The sequence below is a fragment of the Bombus affinis genome, chromosome 16, assembly GCF_024516045.1.
Source record: "Bombus affinis isolate iyBomAffi1 chromosome 16, iyBomAffi1.2, whole genome shotgun sequence".
Lineage (NCBI taxonomy): Eukaryota > Metazoa > Arthropoda > Insecta > Hymenoptera > Apidae > Bombus > Bombus affinis.
The window spans coordinates 6,929,264-6,955,890 of NC_066359.1; the positions used below are offsets into that span (position 1 = coordinate 6,929,264).

Consider the following 26,627-nt stretch of genomic DNA (forward strand, 5'->3'; position numbering starts at 1 on the left):
GTACTGCAGTTAGCTTCATCAGAGACCAAATGATACACATTGATAAAATGTAGTGCCAAGTTACACAAGTTTCGAAGCTCTCGATCTTCGATATCGTTGGGTTGTTTATCACTGTTAGAGTGGCTAGCTTCATCGAGAGTCCTCAAGCCAATGAAACCGACGAAGCTATCATCACTATCATTATCACTATCTCGAAAGCTTCAATACTAATAATATGTAGTACAGTTCTACTGTATTGTCAGAAAATTATTCTATGCAGAAATTCTCAAACTGCAGAAGTAATCAATCTCATCTCTTCTGAGCAATCCTCAACCTACGAACTTGCTAAAAGAAAGATGACACGTGTAAATCCTGGCAAAGACGCATGACCGAGGAACGTGGGACAGATGAGGAATTCAGTGCACGCGTTCGCGTTTCTTTCTGTTGATGGCGCGCGCGTTCTGCGAAAGAGAAAAAGAGAGTGAAACGTCGACCAGCTACCGGATGTGACGTCACCGGCCACGTTCTCCTCTCACGCAGACTTCCCCCCGTCTCCTCTGCCCTCTCTTCGTCCACTGCAGTCGTTGTGTCTCTCGTGTCCACTTCCGTCAATCCAAGTGATTGCTTGCACTACTGCCATACTGCACCGCTCTCTCGCGTGCCAGCTTCGACGCACGCGAAGCTTCCAGGCGATCGCGATACAGACTACGATGGGCGCCGATGATAAGCTCGTTCAATTGCCTCTTGGGGGTGGACGTTTGTTGTCGAGGTCTTGGAAATTTTCTGAGTCAAGTTGAACGGAGCTTCGATGAAGATTAGGTTAGGAAAACAGATACGTAGTTGAGATTAGTAGAGTAAATACGCGCAGTTAAATATTTAAATGTATATTAAACATAGCATTCATCGGTATGTTTCTCAATTTCACATCGACACATACGACTCGTCAATGAAATATAATTTTTGAAATATGATTTTCTCTCATGAAGGTAAGCTTTCCAGCGAGAAGATCTTAAAGGAGAATTATTTGTGAGGTTAGGTCAACTTTTTAGTGGACATTTATCCAGTAGATGCGAGGAAATGAATTTCTAAGAAAATATAACAGATTAAAATTTTTAATTAGGAGGAAGCACAAAATTGAGAAATTTTAATTTCAATATTCTTTCACGTTGGTGAAAATATTTAGATAATAGATTCGGCAGCAAGATGTTGCATTCAGAAAAATTCCCCAAGGTAGAAAGTAAATAAAGAATTTTAAAGAATTCTTGCAAGGTCTTCCGTAGCAACTAAACAAAAGATGAATGAGGGACGCAGTTTGTCAGGAGAAAATTCAGCCGTGGTTTCTGAATTCAGAAAATTCGTGCGCCAAATGAGAACTTAACAGGCTGACTTAACCTCCTCGCTTCTTTTCCTCGTTGAACGAACGAAACTCCCGGTCTGATAAATAGTCCGATGGATTATAAAAGGAGTATTATCTAACGTTAATGAAGGTTTTTGATATCAGATAAACCGGTCAGGCGAGCTTCTTCTACAGTTGTAAAGTGTAGTTCTAAAAATGTTCATTAAACTTTTATTCAGACAATTTTATACTATATAATAATTTTATAACAATAAAGTTATTTTTAAAAAACGTTACAAAAGAGATCTCCAAATATTTCTGAAAGAAAAGCCACAGCTGATCAAAAAGCTAATGAGAGCTGTGTCTCCAGGCGATTTAAAAATAGAGTTGATTGTTATATTTCTGTGCCCAGCGACATGTGCTAATTGGCTGCTTTTACCATGTGCAGGGTGCAACTTTTTCTCCCTTTTTCCTCTGCTGGGGTTACGTATTCCAGCGCTGCGCCGCTAGTTTTATTAGGCTAAATTATCGATTGTCGTCGTTAATAACTTTTCTTCGTCGTTAGCCGCGAGAAACTGTTGAATTTTTCTGCGACGACTATCTCATCGCAATGATTCATCCTTTTACTTTTGGTCTTTGTTAATTAGTCGCGCGCCAGCTCATTTCATTGATAAATTATGCCTCTGGTAATTAGTCGTTATCAGTAAAACTTGACTTTTCACTTAGAATTTCCGTTTCTCTCTTTCCCCCTCCTTACTCGTTTTTCATTAATCTCGTTTAATTAACTTCTTTTTGCAGTTGGAAGGTTGCATTTAATCGTTCGTGGTTTTTAAAGAGAGATAGAGGTTAGGAATCTCAGATGAGATACGCCGATGAATCAACTCTTTACATTTTGAACATTTTTTGAAGTGCCACTCCCATTAACACACTATTAAGTTATTTTACTTTATTTATAAACAGTTGCAGAGTTCTTTTTTTTTTTGAGAGAAGAGTTGGTCTAGGGACTTTCGCTTCTCTCTAGGATACGCTAAATGCATGAATTAGGTAGTAGAACAGCTGGCATGTCCCATACTAATTTACCACAAACAGTATGTTCTATTTAGTCGCATTTATGTGGGCTGTAACATTAATTACGAAATAGAGCCCATTATCGGAGGGGTTCTAAGCGGTTTTTGGTATGATATGGGTATTTCGTTCGCGACTGTTGCCGATTGGACCCGCATCACTATGACAAACGACGAAAGATAAGCGATGCTCGCAAATATTTGAAACGATTTCCATAATGCACACCTTTCGACGAGGGTCATTTATCTTTAGATCTTCTGAACGTCGCGAGAAATAAACACAATGGATTTAGGGAATTTTAAACCTTCTCTTTCGAAACTAATGAATTTGAAATAACGAAGAAATTCACTAAAGTCCTAAAACAAATCTAAAAAATAATCTAAGCGATATACTCAGAAAATTAGATCAAACCCCACAAAGAGAGGGTTAAAACAAGTCAAAAACAAGACGGACAATATGGAAGAAAGAAAAGTGAGAAATCCGTGGAAAGCGAGGATCAGCCCAGGTGAGGTTAACTGCGCGTATCCATCCAGCGTTTCCATTTTTTTCCACGGCCCCGGAATGTGTCTGAGAACCCACGACGGATTTTCCAGCGGCTAATAGCGGGTGGTACTGTGTGAATTGCAGCAGGATGCAGATACGGCCTTGAGTGGCGATACACGAACGCGTGCGTGCGCAGTGCACACGGTTCGCGTGAGCAACACGCACAGAGGGCTCTGCTACTGATGGGATCAAGTTCAATATGAACCAATAAATGCGAACCAATCCGCTTCATTTCACAGGATCCGAATAGTAATCGTAAGATATAATACTTCAGTTGTTGTAATTGACAATTTGCCTTCAACAACAACACTGACAGTCGTAAATAGCAAACTCAAAATTTGACTCATATATAATGCGCCTGTGACTTTGAGAATTCTACTTTGCAATTATCGCATGTTAATTTTGTGCGACTGTGTCGAACTAACGGGACCTTAAACTTTTTTTGGTTGGTCACAATGGAAGCTTAATACTTTGACCACTGACACGTCACTAGCGCCACGCGAGTGCTAAATAGTGATGGGATTAAGTTCAATATGTACTGATAATCATGAATCAAACCCAGCACTCAAGATTAATTTTATAGCGTCGAGATGCCACTCATCTACTCATGGAATACTTATTGTATTTCTCAGATCACTGATAAAGGATCCAAATTTGTCAGATTTACATTTAGGTCTACTTGGGAGTACTGCTTCTATTTTTAAAATACTCATGTAGGATTCCAATCTTGTCAGTTGGTGTTCCAACCTACTTGCGAAATACTTGAGTCCATCACTAGGCTTCGCTCATTCGCATGCCAATGGAAACTGGTAGTTGTGTGCGGTTGGCGGCCATGTATGTTGCAGGCGAGGTTAATACTACCAGATAGAGTAACGTGTATACTGCGCGTTATTTAGAGCTTATGCGTTCTGCGAGACGTCAGAGTCGGGGATCGGCTGGGAAATTGATGCTTGCCCGGCTGCCTTTCGCTCTTTTTTAGGAGACATCCGTTCTGATGCTTGTTTTGGGAGTTGTTCGTTGGTGGGGAAATATGTTAAGGAGTAGTAATATGGCCTGGAGCTGTTGATCTCTTGAGAAAGGTGTATCTTGATTTAAGATTATAGTTCTTCGACATATCGTTGCCTATACATACAGCCGTGACTAGGTTAGGTTAGTTTAGGTTGTTTTGATAGTGACCTACGAATAATTAATGACTAGATCTACTTTCATGAGAGTTTCTTTAATATTAGTGATCAGTTGGTTAAATAGAATCGTGTATGTATGAAATTCGATTATAATCAAATATAGGAGTCGCCTAAATACATAAATATACTACACTGGAAATAAAATTACAAAAAAGAAAATTGCAAAAAGCGTAAGAAAAAAATATTCAAGGAATGCAAATTGTAATGCATATTTTTAGAAGGATAACATACAGCATATCTATATTATTATCCAAAGTCCCAAAGTTCACGAGCTTTCGTCTGGTTTTCAACCAACAGCCTTCACGCGTCGATACCTGAGAGGCGTGATCATTGATGATCGCGTGATATCGACTCATGCGGCAGATTATTGCAACAGTTACGTAAATGCACTCGCGCCACAGAGTCTCTCTCTGTCTCTATCCATGTATAACGTGTTACAAAAAGCGAACAATATTCATAATGTTAGATATCAGGACAATAAAAAAAAGTTCATTCTACGTTCGTGAAATAAAAATATATGTCACTTCAGACTTATTTTTCAAGTTATAGTATTTTATTTATATATTTAGCTACTAATTGATGTGAAAATTAGGAAACCGATAAACCATAACTTATTATCCCGTAAAAAATAGAAAGTGTGAAATTCTTGTGATTTTCAAATATTCGTCCACAATTTTGTAACACCCTGTATGTGTGCCTCCGTAAGTGTGAAGCGGCGCTGATGGGACGAGGTTAATGACAATATGTTGAGTTGCCACGGTTCCTCCCACGCATCGACTGCACTGGCCCATATAATTATTATTCTGACTCGTGCAGCAGACACGCACACACGCGTCCAACCATTTAATTTTCCATCGCTGAACGAGCCGTTTTTGCGCGGGAAGGTCTGCTCCTGGTATCCGGTTATTTCGTGCTGTTTATCTCTCGCGTATTCGTCTCTTTCTTTTATAATGCTTCCTCCTTACTTAGGTTAGGTCTCCGACTTTTTGCTCGAACAAGTGGACCACTGATGCGTTTCTCGTTTTACCAGATCTTCCGCGGATGATGGACTTTTAAGTTGGAAATAATTCCCTAGATATATACTTACCGGATCTTTTTAGGTTATGTCTGTGTTATTTTAGTTTTAGAGATTTGAACTGTTCTTCGTGTTGGTTCTTGGAATTTGAAGATTTTATGTTTCTGATTATGATTATAAATGTAACTCTAATTACGGGCATAAATGTAATTTTCATTGAAATTTGACCGTATCTGTATAACTACATTTTACGAAATGTCGAACGTGATAAATTGTGAAGAGGAAGAAAACAAAACGTAGAAGACATCGAGTTTTTTGTTTTAATGTGGGATTATCTTCATAAAATGTTACTCTTATAAATGTCAGCTTTTCTAGCCCTTTTTATTGAAGAATCTTAATGTCAGTGAACATTAGAGATCAATTATTGAATGAAACAGTTTCAAGGAAAGGCTATTTTTATTTTAAAAGAAGAAGAAAATATCTGTTAGTGGTTGAATGAAAATTGCAGTTGCAATCTTGAAAGCAATTGCACAATGTCCTTCGATGATCCTTCCGGTGACCTTCCGTTGGTGTTTCCGGTCCGTATCCGCCTGTGGTTTAGAGAACCGGAAGTCACACTGGAGAGCCGTTCGCAAAAGCTCTGGTGGGGCGTTGCAAGCTGGGGACCACGCAGATGAAAGTACATTTCCAACCTCCGGTTTGCACTTGCATTTGACATCTATTCACAGACAGATCATGCTTCCAAGAACTTATCTTATTTCCTCTTGGGGAACATGATTTGATTCGGTATAAAACATATTGAATTAATAGTAGAGGTCGTATGAAATATTCAATTCAATTTAAATTATTCCCGGAACCTTTCGAAAAAAGATCAATCAATTTCAAGCGAAAACTTTGAACGAAAACTTGGATCACATCCAAGTCATTTGTGACAATGTTTCTCAATCGAAGTCTCCGACAAAGGCCAAATATTCAATTAAAATTGCTGGGACCGTTCAAAAAAATTCAATCTATGTCAAGTTAACAAAACCTTTAACCGTTATATTTTCATGCTCGATAAAAAAGAATGTCCTAATCAATAGTAGAGGTTATACTTTTCAACAAGGATCAAATATTCAATTAAAATTACTCGTAGAAAAAATCCTATCATCAAAAAAAAATTCAGTCAATTCGAAATCAAAATTTTGATCCATTATATCGGCAAGTGAGACGTGGAAAAATTCCTGAATGGAAAAATTGTAGAATCGGTAGTAGAGGTTAAGTGGTAAAGTGTGGCGTCACGACGCAATTTTAATGCTCGATAGGAGCACATAGGAGAACATACGTATCGTTGACATATCCGCACACCGGCGAGCAGACATCTCGTCGATATGCAACGTGACCGAGGAGAGAACATCGGGACATTCTATATTTACCAACGGTTCACTTATCAGCCGCTTATCAGCGAGACAGCCAGAGGAGGCGACTCGCCTCTCTGTACTGTAGCAAACATTGGGCTCTCCGCTTTCTCCCTTCACCTCCTGCACCTTTCCATCCTGTATTTTTATCTTTCTTTTCTGCGGCTGACTCTCTTACATAACCTCAAATCTGTGTTGCAGTCTGTGTCCTTCTGGTTCATTTCGTTTTCCCTTCGTTTCTCCTTTAGTTCTTTTTGCTTCTCCCTTTTCCCTATGGGAAAAGATCAAGAATGATCTTGCTGTCATCACGTTTGCACAGCGTTTAAAGGTCATCTGACATTAGTTGGAAATATCTTTGAAAATCCTATATAGGGAAATTGTGGGCCACGTTCTAGGATAGATACTATATATTATTTAAAAAAGATTTGGATTATTGGTTATTCCTGAGATTTTGTAAAAATAATTTACTTGGTTCGGATAACGTTAAGTTGAAAATTTGAAATTTGGAAATATCGCAGTTCCACATAACCTATAATTTGAGACTTGTCAATTTATTATTATTATTAGTTAATAAATTGTTATATAAAGGAAAGATCACTTGGCTTGTACTCAAGCAACCATGGTCAACTAAAGAAATCCAAAAGAAGGGGTAAGAATCGAATCTGACTGATAACATAGCCTTCCAGCCATTATCTGGTGGCTGACAGAAAAACGAGGGTCCAGAGGATTGAAAAAATGCGAAGTTATCGCTGAGAAACGACGAACAGATGTGTACGTGTGGCGTTGATGTAGGTCGTCGGTGCGTAATCAGTCAGTCGCTTCGCTTATCAGAAACGCTATCGGCGTATCATCTGTGCGGGCCATGCCTGACCCACATCAGCTCGTGACCAATCGAAATCGCAAAGCCTGCTTAGAATTTTCGCGATGATTCACATCGTACGCATGCTTCTGTCGAATTTTTTCTTATCTGCTTCAATCGATGAAACAGTAGCTTGTTGTGATCGTTAGAAACTTCGTCCAATCGTTCTGTGACTATTGTTTCGATCGATCGTAATATAGGTTAGGAATCGGTTCATTTTAATTGATCGTTTAATTTATCATATTTTATTCTTCAATCAGAATATAAATTTTGCTTTAAAAGTAAATAAACTTAAATGTAATTTTTTCCTAGCAAATTCTGATTACACGTTTCAGTAAATTCTGCTTTAAAAGTGAAATTAATCAAATTACAGCTGAAAGATCATTTTTTGTATCTCATAGAGTTTACCTTTTACTTTCAATTTCGAAAAAGCAAGGTTTCGAGTTTACCTTTATTATTAAGAACGACAAAATAATTATAAATTGGGATTTTACTGAAAATCGAGCTTTTAATATTTTACTTTTTGCTACTTATTATAGTAATTGATCTCCGATTTTTTAATTGACGTTTCATAGAAATTTCTCGAAATATCGAAGTGATCGTACCCTAGTTATTCGTTTCATTAGGTCGATATTTTTTTCGTGGATCCTGGTTATTAGTTGATCGATATCTAGACAATTAAACGAGCTTCACTCCGCCCATCATCGGTAAGCTTTACCGGAGAGGGATCGGCCCATTTCCTAGCCCGTTTACGCGGAAACACGCGAGGCCCACTGCTTCCGGAAACAGCTAGTTCAGAGGTCGCGATAGACCGAGTTCCTGTTGCAATCTGGTATCGTTCTCGAAGAAACAGAACCGATTTTAACATATTTCAAAATTATAGGATAACTTCGAACTTACTTAAAATCATTAACGTTCAAAAACCAAAAAATTCCACAGCTTATTGAACTGCTCGATTATCAATACCCAATTATGAAAACTTAAAACTCATTACCAATAACGATAACCTTATCTCCTAATAAGATAACATAATAGAATCTAATTATTTTCTAATAGCGAAATATGTGCATACGTATCTCTTAAAACTTCCATAGCGCTAATACGAACAATTTGCATCAGTAATAACAGGTGTTCATTGGTTGAGACCAGCCGAAGTCGATGACCAACGCGAGGTTCGCGAATTTAGGTCGCACGATATCGGGCTGGTTCGAGGTGCGGGCGCCAGGACGTACTGTACCTTACCTTATCGCGATCCGCGTTATCACGGTCAGATAAGGGCACCTCGTGCTCACAACTCGACCGCTAGGTAACCGATTACGCGTTATGCAGCTTGCAATTTTCGTCAGATCGTAATTTCGAACTTACCGAATCGGCCACTTCAATCGTTTGCATTAAACAAAATCTTCCTTCATCTGCAAAATTAATTTTTGAAAGGTGGAAGAAAAATTTGTTTAAATGTCTCAAAGTTGATTGAAAGTGTTGTGAACTTGTTTGTAATTATTCTCATTTCCGAAACCACTTTTCGAATGTATAAAAAGAGGTAGAAATATTAAACAAATTCTTAAAAAATCGATTGTAGTTCGTTGAGAATATTTTCGTGTAAATATCGAGTAAATTTCTCTGCTATTTACTGTCGATGACGGTCGTAAGTGAAACGATTGCTTCGATCGGAGGTTATCATATTTTTGTCCGTCGTTTAGAATGTCACTTTCGATGCATATAACCTCTTTTACTTTGCCGCGCTACTCTAAGGAATTTCTTTCTTAAAAGCTACCGCTTAAAAGGCTGTATTAAAACACATGATTTCATTATCTTCTTAAGAATATTTACTTTATCTTTCTTGGCTTAAAAATCTTACATTCATTCGTAGGGTTTTTAATCTTTTTCTATTCCACTTAAAAAGAGCTACCATAGAAAAATCTATGCTAGAGTACATAAGTTTATCATTTAACAAAAATATTAATTTATCTTATCAAAGTTAAACATCTTATCTGCACGCTACGTTTATCGTATATTATTTTAAAATATTATTCATTTTTTGTCTGAGTATAAATGATTAGTTGAATAAAAGAAAAGATTTAAAACATCTCAGCGAAATTTCATAAAGTAGCTCTTAAAAAGTAGGTCCCGTGACGCCATCTGCCAGCCCGGGAATTACCCGTATTACCCAATTTGATCGGCAGATGGCGGCACAGTTTCGCTTGGCGGTTGTTGAAAAATCGAACTGGCGGCGTAATTTCGTAAAAAGTGTGAAAAAGCGGCGAACTATTGTCGACAGCATGTTGCAAGGGTCCATTAATCGCCTCAACGATATTCTACAACGAAAAGAGGTAGAATGCTCACTTTATCAACATTTTTATGCAACATTTAGTAAAGATCATTGACCTCGATATACCCACACCGTTGACACGAAATTTTCTAACCTATGCATTATCTCCAAGTGACATGTTACAACACACATTTCACTACCAATTCAATATTGACATATTAAACGACGAATAATATCAAATAATTAAAGACACCTTATGGTCCCAATAATATTAATTATCGTTTTTATCTAAATTGTACCTTTTAAATCAAGGTTAGAAAATTTGAATTTTTAATGTTTGACAATTTTAATAAAATGGCGACGTTGGCTTATCTTTTTAAGGTGGAAAATATTTTAATATTTGTTAAACTATGTACGTATAGCTCGTTCTTTAGCGGCGTTCAATTCGGTTTCAATTTCTAACGTTAAAAAGATGTTGGAATGTTAGTTGGTTAGAAACGGGAAGAGGCGTCCTCGGTTCACGAGGACACGAGAACGCTAGGAAGGAATGGCGTTTACTTGGCGCACTCGCTCGACCAGTTTTTACTGTCCGCGTTAGTTCCCCTTCGCAGATTCAGCGACAGTTTGGCTATATCGTGGTCGAGGTATAGAAAATTGATTTTTAAACTGGTGAAATTGACTTGTATCAGAGGAATTACTAGAGCTATTGTATATCAGTTTCTCTTTCTTCTTCCTTCTTCTTTTTTGAGATATAATGAAAAGAAGTTTTTCTTTTGAAAATTACGCTATTTTGATGAAATACAATATGGAAAGATTTAAAATGCTTAGGTAGAGTTTTAGAATTCTTTTTGGGTTTGATATTAGGTAATAATTGGTAGACATAGAATATTACTAATAATTTGTAGTAATTTGATTATAATGACTTTCACACAAATTTATATTTTTATATTTTAAATTGTAAATATGAATGTATAAAAATCAGCAATCTTTACACATATAATAATCTGTATGCAATGCATTATTGGGTTGATACACAATGAAGGATTAAATGTAGTAAATGGATTACAGAATTGGTAATTGCAACTAGACAAAATTTTAGGATTATTAATAACAATTATACGTTATAAATTGTATTAGATAATTGATATTTATTATTTGGTTATTTTAGTGTGATATTTAGTATACCTAAGTGGGATTTAGCATTAATGACATGTTATAATATTGGTCAGGTTTGTGAGCTAGAACATTAAACAACAACTTGATGTTACTTATTATTTTGATATCAACTATGATATGCTATATTTTTAATATTCTTATCTGATATTCTAATATTACTTATAATGTGAAGACAATCTTTTAAGAGCATCTCAAACCTCAATAGAGCTTTGTGCAAATAATTCTTAACAATTTCAGCATTGTACAACATTCTTATCTTTCTGGTGCTCATCTTAATATCAAATATTCATACTGTTACTTAATATTCTAATATTTAGATAGTGTGTTGTGCTATTATGAAGATATGGGTTACTAGAGTTACACGTCAGTGTCTGAATAACAATGATATAATACCATAGGCAGTGGTACAACAAATATCTGCACAATGTTGCCTTTATTGTAGCAGATAATTGCTATTTAAATTGTGAATATAAAATCTGTAGCATAAAACCGTATACATAATTAAATGTCTACAGAATATCAGAAACATAATAAGAAATATTCCATTAACTGAAAATGCCCTTGTATAATTATGAAAGATTGTTATTTTATAAGAAGGTCATATAAAACCCAGTGAAGATATACCATGAATTAAGTAATATTGATGCGTTTAAATAATTTGTTATATTCATTCTGGTATCAAATACTCTGTTCAATTAATGTTACAGAATATTAATTTATTATTTCTTTATTTATTTCACTTTCTATCTGACATTCGATATTAATGCTTCAGTATTCTTACATCTTAAATATTTGTTTCTAAATTTAAGACTAAATTTAGGGTCACATTTAGCCATTTTAGTTCTAATAATATTTAGTATCGTTAATGGAACTAGTCAGTGGACTAAAATTAGACTTGTGAAGAATATTTCAAGCAAATGAAAGGTAAGCGTCATTTGCCAAAGGAAAGTAACAAGACATAAAGTTATGAAACAGTTTCACTTTTTCATAATGGAAATCGACGAAAGGAAATGGCAGTGCTCAGCAGGAACCGATCGACGCATTGTCTGAGAGTCTATAAAAGGCGTACTTTTCCTCTCGGCCGGCGTAAAACTTGTGAAGTGTGTTAACGCTAACCTTTACTCGCTGCAGAATATTTTCCATCGTAGAAGCACAATCGTCCATTACATCTATAGAAACGGCAGAATTTATAATCAACTTGAGCCGCGTAAACAGTTTTCCGAAGTTACGAAAATGGAAACTCTGTTCAAGGAAAACCAGCTACATTTATAAAAAAAATAATCTTCTAGATCGGCGACCATTGTATTATTTTTAGACCATTATTTAAAATTTATTGACTGAAGAATTCTTTCATTAGAATGCATTAAAAGCTATATAAACATTGTACAGTTTAAACTTATTGTTTTTAAAGTGCCAGATTTAGAATGATATTGTTCTATATAAAGTATCAAACGTTTGACCATTGTATCCCAAATGTGTGAAATTATTTCAGAATGAAAAGTGCATAATACAAATTTTCATACAAGTTCTTCTCGATTATTGCCAATCCAATGGAACTTTAAATAATCACTTCATCAGAATTGAGTGTTTCAAGATTAAAGAATAATCGAAAACCATGAAACCTTCTCGGGTAATATCTTCAAACAAATCTTTTACACAATATACCGAAGCAGAAGATTTCAAATTAAAGTGGAACAGACGACTATGATATAATTACTAGTCACTGAACTACTTACAATAGATGAAGAGAAGCATCGTATAACGCATTGGCATTGGGTTCCATTGTAAATTAACGATACATAAACAAATGCTAACATTTATTAAACGAAGAATAGCAAAGTGAGGAAGTGCTGTCGTGCACATGGATTGGTGACAAATAAATCAGTATGTTAATGAAGGAATTCCATTCTTCTGCAATCACGATGATTAATAAACGCTGTAGACAGGTAGGTTACATAATACCATGTGTGTAAAAATAGACTCAGCTGATGATAAATATATTATTGAATGAAAAATGAATTTATAGCACTATATATATTTTAACATAATTTTATAGCGTTTCTTCCTATACTTCTTTAGTATTTTATAGATTAATTTATAATCTTTTTATTCTTGCGCTTAATTTACACATCCATCTATCTATGAAAAGAGAAACAAAGTAGGAAATCTCTGTTGGTAAACGTTCTTTCATCCTAGTTCTTTACAGTCTTCTACGATCTTACACAACACACTGAAACAGAATGTTGAATGGAAAGTTATGAAGAGGATTAGGAAATGAAATTCTTAGGAAGCAAGAAATAGAAATCTATATGTGCAAGAGACGAAGAAAAATTCGAATGTCCAAGTGTCAGGAAGATTTCCACTTTCATAGACTGAAAAATTCATGAGAAATCCGCAACACGTGCCAGCAACTAGAAATTTCTTTAAAAATTCCAACAGTCAACAATGTGCATACGATATGAATCTTTAAAAGGCAGATGCCAAGAAGACCAAACACCGAAAATATTCCCTAAAAATCTGCTCTATATTCAAGAATTCCAAGACCTACAAAATTTGTTTAATTCGATAATCCACCATCGTCGTACCAAGCCCACTTAGGAATTCAGAAAAGCACGCTCGCTATTGGCTCGGTGGAGTTAACCAAGCGGAGAAACCTTGTCAGAAACTGAGGGGCCCACAGTTTCGACAATGAGCTACAAGCCGTGTTACGAAACGACACACTGTGGCTGAACAGCGATCGTTACGAAAGCGACAGGAGGTGGAAATTCGAAAAGCAGGTTACGAAATTGGTCCGCAGTCGCGTGGCGATTCTGCTTCCATTATCTACACACTATTCTACACCTTGGAGGTCGTGTTCTCCGCTCATGATCGTTCACCACATGGGAGCCACTCGACGCAACGATCACCGTAGTCCTTGAGCACTTCCGTCTCTTTTTTTCTTCTCTGCGTACCGCGATCGTTTCATCGTCGTCTGACATTCACCGTTGCGAATTCGCTTGCCTGCAAAATCCGCCTGTGGATCAGAAATCAGCCGACTCTTCCACGCCCTTCCCTGCCACTAGATAGCGATGGGCTTGTGCTGAACTGGAGAAACACGAACACTGACAAGATGCAAGATACGCTCTCTTCATACAACGTTCCATTTCGTCAGATCTCAGTGGAACATTAACTTGGATACACTTGAATCTTCTTCGTGGAATTCTTCGGAATAATCTCATTTTATTTTTTTTTTTTTTATAGATATTATTTTACATATTGTAATTTAATTATCAGACGAGGAATCGAAGAAACGTTTTCTTTTTGCCTTTTTTTTGCCACTGAATAGTGGTGAACTTGCGCTGATCCTGATGGACCATGGAAAATGACAGGACAAAGAATATGCAGTGTCGATAGGACCATTCATTTTGTCAAATCATCGTGTGCGAAGATGGATGAGCCTTGCATGATGTTTCTGAGAATTTATCTTTATTTTTATTCGCCTGTCTGAATTGAATATTTTAATGAAATTATCAGAAGTCAGTTGCCTTCTCATCGTCGAAATTGTATTTTACGAAGAGTCAGGGAGAGGGATTTTCTATGCCAGGTACAGAGTATCTTGCAACTTAAATAGAAGTTTCACGTTCATACTGATATTTGCCAAGAATCTACATTTTAATGTAATAGAATTTCCTACAGATCTTAGATTCCGTTAAATTTATTGACGATATACGATCAAGGTCAGTCTGACTAAAACGTGTTTAACGAACAAAGATTAAAAGTAGAATTTGTGGAAATGTTGGAAGAAAGAAACGTGGAGAATGGGGGAGAATACAGCGCCGTTATCACCAAGAAGAATTTTATTTTTCCAAGTGTGAAATAATTGTGGTTTACCGTGTGAAGCAGTTGGCTTCCTAAGCAAAGATAGTATCTTCGTAGCAACGTGGTACAAACTTTGTTTTTGACAAGTTACAAGTACACAACTGCTCTGAACTACGCACGAAGAAGATTTATATTTCCTCGTCATTGTATTTTTGTCTCCGTCTCAAAGAGTTTTCGCAAGCAAGGAAAGAAGAAAAAAGACGAAGCGGCGAACGTGTAATTAGACATAATTACGTAAGCTCGGGCAAAAGTACACGCAGAAGAAGAAGTATCAAGGAAATATCTCCCTCTGGTTAGGCGCTTTTAATAAAAAGTCAAACAGACTTCTTGAAAATGCCTGTTGGCATCGCGATGACAGCAATTCTCCAGCCAGTTAAAATTAACTTGAATGACACTCGCTACGAAGACACACGAGTCGTGAAAGGAAAACGCTTTTAAAGTAGTCTCCAGACCCATTCTCACGAAACAGTTTGCTGTCGTTGGCGACGAACACGCTGGCGTAACAGAAGCAAACAACAGAAGAAGAGGAGCTTGGTCGCGGTACAGGAGCAGCTAATTGCGTTTTTCTTTCGCGCACGATGAACACCAGCTCCCTGCGAGTTTACAATTACGTATAAGCACGAGTGGCAAACGAGGAATCAACGTGAAACACTGTCACGATAGTTTCGCCTTGATATTCTCTGCCACTTTTCGTAGTTCTGCTTCGATTGATTTATTCAGCAAGATCAACGATTACTATGATATTCGTTTGGATCTTAATAAATGGACGATCTGCAACGGGAAATTGTAATTTTCACGAAACGAAAGCCGAGTTAATTAATTATTATTATTAGAGCGAATTATAATTACACGATAAAACTGTTCGTACGAATTGCCAGTGAAAATATTGCTTTGCAAAGTTCTTTGCAAGTTTCATCTTTGTTTCTAACGATATAAAAAATACTGAGAGAATTATTGAGGTTAGGTTTCCCAATTTGGTTAGGTTAGGTTGGGTTAGGTCTAACCCAATTTCGATGGCATTTTGGTGAATAGTTCGAAGGAATATCCAGGACGAAAAGTTCGTCTTTCCCATTTTCTTTTTGCAATTTTTTTATCCACTTCGCCGATATTCTCGTCTTTTTTCAAGGGAGTATATATTCTTTTCTAGACTCGAGTCTTGACGAATATTCAAGCGAGCCTAATAATAGAATACGACCTTGAGACGAGCTACAACATTTACGATACAACGAATTGCAATTTTCATTTATAATTTAAAGGGAAAAAAAGGGGGAAAGAACTAATTCAACAGATGACTCTACGATATTCCAGTCTCCTTCTATTCATTTATTTAGAATCTGACAGCTGTGTTGTTTCTCTTTGTTTCTCTGTCTCCTTCTCTTACCGTGCACGGTAGATATCCTTGAAGTGGAACATTGTCCCCGGCAATTGCTTCTTCTTTATGTGATACTCGAACACGTTTCCTGACATTGACCGTTGGCCAACAGGATTCGTCGAAAGATTCGCGAACTCTATTATAGAGGTGTCGTTCTGACATTTATGTAATGTCTGGTGAGTCAGTAGGAGGCGACGGTACACAGACTTCTATTACTGCTGGATTATTCAAGAGCTGTCGATGACTATTTTATTAACTCAGACAAGAATATGATCAGGAATATGATAGGTTATTTATTTTTTATAAATCAGACATTTCATTCTATGTAATAATAGATATCTCGAAGTTTCTGCATATGAGAAATTTTATGATTTCCAAAGTCTATTAGACTACATATTGGGTTGGTAACTAAGTGATTGCGGATCTTGTCGTTAGGTTGTAATGACAAAACCCGCAACCTCTTAGTTGCCAACCCAATATGCTGCAATGTACAGTAGTACTGTAGGTCCCGTTCTTAACAAACGTGACTTCGCGCAACGTATAAATTAAATTATTCATGATCAGGTTGTTAAATTATACGTAAAAGCAACGTTACTGGAAATCGTAAATTGTTTCATCAAGGAGAACAAAATACATCGGAGACTATTTTTAGAAACTTACTATGTACATAAATCGCCGATTGATTTATAGTTATTTCGATGAGTGCACCTATGGATATTCATGTAAATTAATATTTCCGTTTAATCGAAGAAACACGATCTGTAAAAAAATCCGTTTCTGACAAATACCACGCTATTATCATTATCAATTATTATCATCAGCGGATAAACGAATCTTCGATTATTATTATTTATTATTATTGTTATTATTCCACTCCATAGTTTACCTACTACATCGTCTTATCGCGTTACTATCACTTTGATTCATTCGTTTCACACTGACCAAGCGATTTATTTAATTTCTCAGTAACGTTGCGCGTTTGCATAATTTTGCAACTAGGCAACTTAATAATTTGATTTACTTAATGATCGCGCCAAGTCGCTTTTATCGAACACAGGCCCCATAAATATTCGTAGGTTGTCGATTTGCAGAATCTCAGCAGCTCTCGAAACTCTTGAAACACCAAGTTCCACTATCATTTAACAAAGGAAAGAAGCTATAGCAACCCGGAAAGCCAAGAAAGGTGTTATCACCGCGCTGGCAACTGTAGACTCGGCCAAGTTTTATATCAGTCGTAGAAACACGTTTTGGGTTAGGATTGGCCTTAAGATCGGCTGAAACTGCCGATTCGATCTCGTTCCTTCTGGCGTAATGGTCTCGTCGTGGACGAGAAATCGCGGCTTTTCACACGACCAACGTCGGAATGCGCCGCTTTGCTTTGCCAAGAAAATGGCAGAGTGGATTCTCTCTCGCGGTACGGTATCACGATGCTACGACACTTATCGTGCGAATCTTTGGAATTCGCTGAATCCAAGCCTGGCCGTTTGCTCGCGGCCGTTTTCTCACGCGTCTTACTCACAATGGCAAAATGGTGCGCGGATACGTTTGTTTCTGCCCCGGTGTCTGGATAAAGGTAATCGAGGTTTCGTCTACGCGAGAAACACCAACACACGGCTATGACTTTCTGCAACGCTGAGAAAAATACAGATACGCAATCAAATTTTCATACATGTATAACTTCACATGCGCGTGTTGTATAACGCGATACAACTGCGGCCACTTAACGCTTTACCGACCGCTAGCGGTTCAACAGCATACGCACGTCCGACCGGTAGCTCAGGCACAGATTCTCCCTGGCGCCGGCTCTGTTTCGGTTTGGACTCCCCGATACCATTCTTTATCTTCATGATGAATGGTAAGGTTTTCAAATTGGTATGAAACTGTGGGGGCTTACAGAGCAACGCGACTGAACAAGGTACCTTAGTACTAAATAACAAATTACTGCTCAAATAATGAGAAAGATTGTCGGTGATAAAAAGCTGATTAATAGGCTATCGGTCGGTAAGCGACGGCGACGTAAAGCCGATTAATAGGCTATCAGTCGGTAAAGTGTTAACGCTAAGCCAATGGCGCGCGCCACAGAGAAGCTTCGTCTACGAAAAGAAAACAATTTTACACGATAAGACAACAAAATGATGGAAAGTACGGGTTGGCAACTAAGTGGTTGCGGATTTTTCAATACCACCTAATGACAAAATCCGCAGTCACTTAGTTGCCGACCCAATACGTCAGTTTATACGCGAAAATAAAAGGACGTTAGCGTAGTCAACTAAAAAGAATCGTGACTGGAGAGAAACGGCGCGGTTTCCCTGCTGCAACACGATTGCAACGCACGGTTGCAGGTGTGTAGGTGCTCGTGCGCTGCGCCAAAGCGAGGAATGTAGGTGAGTCTGTGAGTGCAGCGAGCGCGTTACGCGAGCCACGTAACACAGCGACGAGTGTGGGAAAGTGAGGAAGCTGGCCTCGAACTCAGACCTCAACCTTCTCTTCCAGCTACAACCTCGTTCCTCCTTTTGCGCCGATCTAACTGGCCTGTCGGGGCTCTCTCCTTTCCAGTTACCGAACAGAACTGTCTACCCTATCGTAGTTACGTGGCACATGCATCGTACATACGGTTGCCACACACGTTTACCCATACGGAGAGTGCAATAGTAGTTTTCTCCAGTCAACGACACTCTAGTTTTCTCCAACCTCCTGGCCAGATTTTCTCGGATTCAGCTTCCAGAGTTTAGGGTGCATCGTGAACATGATACTGTTAGGCAAATTGGTGTATGAATAATGACGTTTATGGATTTTCAGGAGAAGCGTTTGTAAATGTTTCAGCCTCTTTCGAACGATAATGCCTCGTTTTTCAACATGTCTGACGTATCTACAATGTTTCCAACAACAAAATTAATGGTGCACCGTGTAGATCTAATGACAGATACGAATATGCAAAGGCGTAGAAACAAGCGCAATATTACAAATGCTCGTGTTATACGCGATACGGAAAATAATTTAAAAAATTAAATCCTCTTTCGTCCGGCACGAAACTGTTGTTCTGTATCTGTGAAATTATCGCAGTCGAAAACAGTGTTTTCCATATGTTCAAAAAATATGACGCACAAAAATATGTTATATATATCCAATATTACTTTTCAATAGTAAAACCGAATAAAAAAGCAGAAATTGACAGTATAAATTTTTATTGAATTTCGAATATCGAGGTTGCTTAAAATTGCTCTTCTGCAAAACGTGGAAAATGAGATTTATTATGTTCTTCTTTCCTGTGATGCTCGCGTAGAAAGCTCTCCTCTAACAAGCTTAATCGTCATAATATAAAGTATATGCTCGCTACATATGTAATATGTATCTTGCGAGAATTCTTTGTCCGTGTTGATTCAGCTTCGTAAATTATATCGATAAAGGCTGAGCACAGCCATCTACGGCAATTTCGCTCGTAATGAAGAATTTCTGGAATCGTCTTGATTTAAGATTTAACGTTATCTCGGTATCCAGTAACGCGGCTTTCTTACATTTCATAACGAATGGCCGCGTGCAACTAAGTCGCCACGAACTTGGAATAAGTTACGTCTTGTGTTATTTGCGTCCACCGTTTAACCAAATAAAAGCACGCACACAAGCGCGAGCTACGTTTTTTAATCCATACGTTTATCGTTGTTATTCTCATTCCTTTTATCTCGGACTCTCTCGTACAACTGAATTAATATCGTCGGTAGAACTTGGCAAATTACAAGATAAAAATAACTTACAAAATGCTAATAAATAATAAGATAATACTAATAACGTACAAGTCAATTAATCGCTTCTTTGATAATCTAAACGAATTATTACATTTTTCATGAAATCAAGTATTTTAGGTTATGTAATTTATGAATGGAATATGTCGGGTTGGCAACTAAGTGATTGCGGACTTTGTCAATGCCATCTAACGACAAAATCCGCAATCACTTAGTTGCCGACCCAATACAAGGAAACTTGCTGTTTTATTTTGTTTTTCTTATTTTCCAAATATCACCGATTTTGCTTCGCTTTTGGTGTTCATGGTTGTACTATGATCGAGTAAACTTCATTAAATTTCGTTGCCAGTAGCCAGTCATAAAGCAAAGAGCGAGCAATGCCGTTTGTTTCGGAAGAAAGCGATAAACTGTCGTGTTTTCGGCTGGAAAAAGAACAGCGCGCCCCGACGGTCAGTGTGTCACGTGCAAAACTCGTTTACCGGCCATTGCGTGGAAAATGATTTCCGTGAAAATACGCGACCCAAGGTGCCGGGTCAGGGTCGTGAATGTCGATTTGGGTGCGCAGTTTTCGCTGATAATTGGGTTACTGTACCCCACCTACCCTATAAACCGTCATTCTGCGTTATAAACCCCGTTAAATATCATAAATCCTCGAACCGATATCTGTTAACGGCAACAACCAGCTGTCGAGGCTTTTCCAAGAACAGCAACTGGACCTCGCAAGTCTAAACTGCTGCATGGTCCTTGTAACAATTTTTTGACAAATAATATTGGCCCATTGAGATACAATTTTTTTTTTTTTTAATTTTTGCGCAGTATAGGTTTTCTGTGGATATTAATTTTCTATATTTGTTCTCAGAAATTAAAAACCTGCACGGGCATGCTTCTTCTAAAAATTCAAAATTCTCTTTCTTTTTTTTTTTTGTGGATGACATTAAATTCCTAATTTTTAATGTTTCCATTGAAGTCGTTATATAACAGAAATATTTTTATTAGCTTGCCATGGATATTGGTTACTCTTACTCTATAGATCTCCATTAAATTTTTGTGTATAAGAAAACACTTACATATAAAAATATTGGATACGTTTACTTTTTTAAGTTGGCACGATCTTTATTAGATTTTTATTGGCCGAGCAAATATTTTACAAACGTTAAATATACATCTCTGCTGCTTAAGACAAATAGCATGATATTAGGTTGTCCGAAATGTTTCTTTCCTTTTACGAGGAAATAATAGACACACAGTGCTTTTTGTTTTATATTAGTTCATCGAATTATTCACGAAAATAATAATAGTAATAGAATCGAAACGTATCGTATACCTAGTTGAATAAAATAATATAAAACATAAATTGTCGTTCGTTTATTATCGTCCTATAAAACGAAAAAAACTTTTCGGACAACCTGATACTTGAGAATTACGACTGCCACTATGACATTCATACAAATTGCCTTTTACGATCTCTAAATGACGACAGAAAATTCCATCTGCAAATACCTAACAGAAATATTATATAAAATAACTAGAATTTAATGATAATTATTCGATTGCAGATGGAACAATATCGTGAAAAGGTGGTTGACCCATGTCTCGAAATTACCATGGAACCGTGTTTCTTGGATTGTCTGGGCGTCGCGCCGCCACTTTCCCGGGCAACTGGGACAACTAGGTCATAGCCAGATATCGACATATTTCCCTGTCCCGCGCCTTTCAGCTTCCCGCCACGCCTGTGGTTATCCTCGACCCTCCTATCCTGGTCCACTGTTCACTTGGGAATTCGATTCGTAGATATCCTTCCTTCGTTCATGGCTGTCGAAGGCTGCAGAATTTATCGACCACGGACCCTCGCTTTGACATAGCAAACGCTCTGTGAACCATCTAGCGCGAAATTTCGAATTTTCATCGAAGAATTTCCTCCGATGATTGCCTTATGTCTACCGTGACGTGATGTGTAATTGGATTTTGAAGTTATCGAGGCGTTCAGCTTGCTGCTGATTTCTTGGAAAAGGAACAGATGTACAGTCATTCGTCAAAATCATCGATTTTATTTATTTGTTGAAATGAATGAAATTTGTCAATAATTTCGAGTCGTTAAATCTCTCAATAAAGTCCTTGAAACTTACATTTCTCAATAGCAAACTTGCCCTTCTTTTTCTTAATATTAGAATTACCATACCAGTGAAATTGACTGGTTTTACAATTTTATTTTCAAATTCCTACTTCATGTTATATTTTTTTCCATAATGATGAACTAAAAATGAATTTTATTTTCTTTTTTATGTATTCAAACTGAAAATAATTCTGTATCAATGTTACTTATACCAACACCAGTCAAAATGGCTGGTACTTGTCAAAGTGTAAAAGAGTCCTGCAATCTGTTTACCGAACCCCAATTAACCAGTTTCCTCGTTTTCTACAACTTGCCACGCGTTTTTTAAATTTTTACTACGTATCGTTCAATATGTTGGTATCACTTATTAGGAAAATTCCGGATAGATCACTAGATGATAACACTAGAAATACCACACCAGTCGAAATAACTGGTTCTACAATTTTATAAATGTGTCAACCCTTGTGTAGGGACCCTAGATGGATTAATAATACTAAAAATGTACTACATAACATGGAATTGCTTCTGCAAGAAAGTAATAAATCAATAAATACAAAAATATTCTATTATTAGGTATTTTTTAAAGACCAGTCATTTTCACTGGTTTTGGTAGAAATAGCTATCGGTAGTTCTAGTGTTAATAAGAAACTTATGCTCGTACGATACTTTTGACTACTTTTTGACACTTGTTATGGTACATGAACCATTTTGTATTATTTAAAAAACCACCATATGGGCAGTATAATATGTTAACCAGCTAGTAAGTAATTATATCCAAAATCCATACTTAACAAAGTTTGAAGAAATTTTGCAATATTTAATTATCGCAACCCATCGTCATTTTAATCCACAGTGGAAATGTTAATAGGAAGTGCGAGCAGTTAATGACAAAGACAATATTCAGGGGTTCGTTGTTTTTTTTCTCATCGCTTCACATTCTCTTGGCATTTTAAAGCTGCTTTCGTCAGAGATGTTCCCTCCTGACGTAATTCGTGTCTTTTTTCTTTTTGCACCGCGTATACACGAATGTTGTCGATTAATTTACGTAGTGTAAAATGTGCAACCTTTAGAGGAAACGCGTGTCTGGGATCAGCGACACGCGTCACGAGTGGCCTTTACACGTGAACGGTCAGGACAGTGGCTCGATTGATATCAGCCCTTGTATTTTCATGCTGTGATCACTCGCTCATGGCCAGCTTTCTGTTTTCAACCCTTAACTCGATGCTCTCGTTCGTCATTCTGCAACTTATTATAGTTTAATTATTGTTAATTATTGTCGTCATTCAACGAACAGGCATGTCGTCATTTTTCACTGAAATTTCATAGTGTTCCGGTATAGGTAGGGAATTAAGATTATTAATTAATGAAAGGAATTTAGCGAGCCAACTATCTTAAAATTAGCAGCTCCAGATAAATTAAACCATTGAGTGGCGGTAGCGATTGATGTCTTAGAGCTGCAGCTCAGACTGTATTCTGTTTTAAAGTATAGTGTAAGAAACAGAATTATATTTTGTAAGTAAGAAAATCTCATTTATAAGTAGGAAGATTGCAGGAATGTGACTTGAATTTGAAGTAAAATAAATACAAAAATGATTATACATTATGAAACTATAATATAGAAATATATATTACAAAAACGTTGGAGTACAAAACACAAATATAAAATTATGAGATGTTCATTCAAAATGTGCTGTATAGAGTAAAAGAATCCCTTTGTACAACCCTGTCACAGTTTTCAAACCCTCGTTATATACCTGTATTCTCGTCACTTTCTTTATTCTGAACCTGAAATACTTTATGGCCCTTCATGATTTTATGGCCTGGTAACCCATAGTATTATGACCTAACCATTGCGCGATAATTGTTACGTACATTTCAAAATACAGGTACACGAGCCCACGTGCGAGTCACAGGCCTCCAAACAAATTTAATCTACTAATTTTCAGATTTTATTCTCCGATTCAGACTCAACTCTCTGCTTAAAGCAGAATGATCTAATAGATTCTATAATTCTACGCCTTGCCATGTAATTTTGTAATTTCTTGCTCTTGCTACTATTTTCCTGGCAATTCTTCGATTTGAAATTCCGACTGATTTCGGATGGAACACCATCTATATACATATATATATATATATATATATATATATATATATATCAATTATATTATGAAATAACAAAATTATGCATTCAAGGCTGAAGGTGCGTGCATCCTACGTTAAAATTGGGGGCAACCTTGATGGCCATCGATAAAATGGCAAAGACGCCATGGATGCTGGGTAAAGTTAGAAAGTTCCAGGGTTCAGGAAGTTTGCCTGAAGCTTGGTTAGGTCGCGCGCAAGTAGCCCGACAGACGCGTCGTCCTTTCGCTGTCGTCACAGCCGGGGTATTAACGTGTTGCTTTCGTCACCGGTGCCCTATTTTCCCCATTTCCCTCCGTGGAAACTGCTTCACTGTTGTAAAGTATGCAACCTTGACCTGATCCGCGCGATCTCCACGCGTCACGGCTGGCCTTTACGCGTGACATGTTAGGTCAGTGATGCTTCTAATGCCTTAGCTTCTCTCACTCTTTCTCCTTACCCATTCTCTCTTTCTCTCCCTCTTTCTCTCTCTCTCTCTCTCTCTCTGCCCCTTTCTATCTATCTATCTATCCATCTCTGCTCTGTTTTTGCGTAGCTTCAACGGGAAACCATTAATCCGTTCGCAATCTCTTTGAGGCGGATTGAACGGGATCGTAGAGATTGAGGTTAGGATCTCTGCCGCGGAATTTAATCTTTTCGTTTTTTCTTTTTGCTTTCGAAGGGATTTGGAGTTTTATTGGTATACCTGGTTGGTAGGAATTAAATTGGAATTGGGATGATGGGAAAGTAAATTGACGTATAATTTGTACAGGGTGTTTCATTTAAATTGGCTTATTTTTTCACGCTGTTGGTAATACTGACAGATATTTGAGGTGTAAAGGAATAAACGTAGAATCTTTAGTGTGCAACTTGACATTTCTTCTTCTTTGCAATATTAATATCACATTTTTGATTAGTACCTTAGACTTTTTTATACGAAATTATAGAGAAAGATGAGATGATACGTAGTGATACATGAATAGCTTTGTTACAAAAGTTGATATAAATAAATTCAATGATACTTATAAGAAAAGTTTATTGAATAATTCTGTTTAATAAATTTTCTATCCTATTGCTTCCAGAAGTTTCTAAGATTCGTTGCAATAATTTTAGAAAAGACTCTCACTTTTCTTACGCCGCAGGATGAAAGTAAAATAAATGGAATATGCAATCATAAACACGTCTGCCCCTTTAGATCAGTAGGTGGCTTAAAACTGCTGAAAGGCTTAATTTACTATATAGTATTATAGGTCATAGTATAACACAATTGTAACCAGAAGCGTTAAGTAATTAAGATATTATTAGAATGGCAGTAAAACTATCGGAAATTATTGTAGCTTAACAAGGTTAATTAATAGTTTATGTTCCTTAACTCTGTTAATTGGCTTTATTTGGACTTGAAGTCATACTTGTAGGGCTAACGACCGTGACCCAACCCGATATGATCACTTGTGGCCACTATTCTGACCACCTTGCGTTTATTGCGCAGGTCAGCGCCTCTTTTCTTTTGCTTGTGTCGCCTGGTGTCCGATATTACATCTTGAACGAGCAACGCTTTTGCTAAAAATTTGTTTTAGATTTTTTAATGTAGAGAATTATTCTTTTCAAGAGGATAAAGTAAAAAAATATATCGCGAGGAAGAACTGAAAGAGAATTAAATTGATCTAATGTTAAATTAAATAAAGCAAAGATATTTTCCTTTTTTTCTTGATTATTTATTAAAAAGGGAAAGGTAATACTAGTGATTAATTTGTCAAACTCGCTGTATTTAACGGAAATACATAATTCGCAATTTCCACTTAACCATGGAATTCCACAGAGACGAGAACGAAGGAATTTCGTGTTGAAGGGAATCCAAATCCATGGAAATTACTTGGGTAATCTTTCTCAACCAGTCGGACTAATAAAACGAGGCTCATAAGGAAACAATTAGCGAGAAACGCCGAAATTGCCATCGAGTGGTTTTGTTAGAAAACAGATTGTGGTTTTTCCTCTCGATGAAGAAGAAACCAAAGGAAAGAGAAGAGCAAAACATTTGTTTCCAGGAAGCAAATGGAACAAGCAACAACTATTATTCCTTTATTACTCTACTCGTGTAGATAAACCTTAATGGCGACTCAGCATTGATATCGCCAGTTCGTTCGAGACTATGAGAACTCCGTGGTGTCGCTAGTTGTTATTATTTTTGTTGACCTTTGTATACAGGCTATTTCAAAAATCTAGAGCCACCAGAGACAGAAAGTTTTTAATCAGGTCAAGATAAAATATCATTAGTAGACTGCGAATGTTTAAAAAATCGGTAGAAATTTTAAAAATTAAAATTATGCAGAAATTTATGCCACTAGACAAAATATAAATTTAACGTAGTTTGCCTATTTTTACATTCTTAAGTTCTACATAAAACAATAAAAATCTACGGTCTAATTTGTATAGAAAAGAATACATTTTTCAAGATTTTCAAGTATTACGGTCCATTTTATTCTTTTATATTTACACTTGAAATCTAATAGCAGATATCGTTGATCCACGTTTCTTAGCGCTTCTCTTGTTGAGTATCGTTTCAGTGTTTTTGAGGTTGACTAACATTTTTGAAGCAACCTGTA

At 36.9% G+C, this 26,627-nt stretch overlaps 1 protein-coding gene across 7 annotated transcripts in view; it reads left to right on the forward strand.

Moving 5' to 3' along the window:
- Positions 1–26,627, forward strand: part of LOC126925341 (ecdysone receptor-like) — a 198,460-nt gene that overhangs the window by 111,384 nt on the left and 60,449 nt on the right. The window lies entirely within an intron of this gene.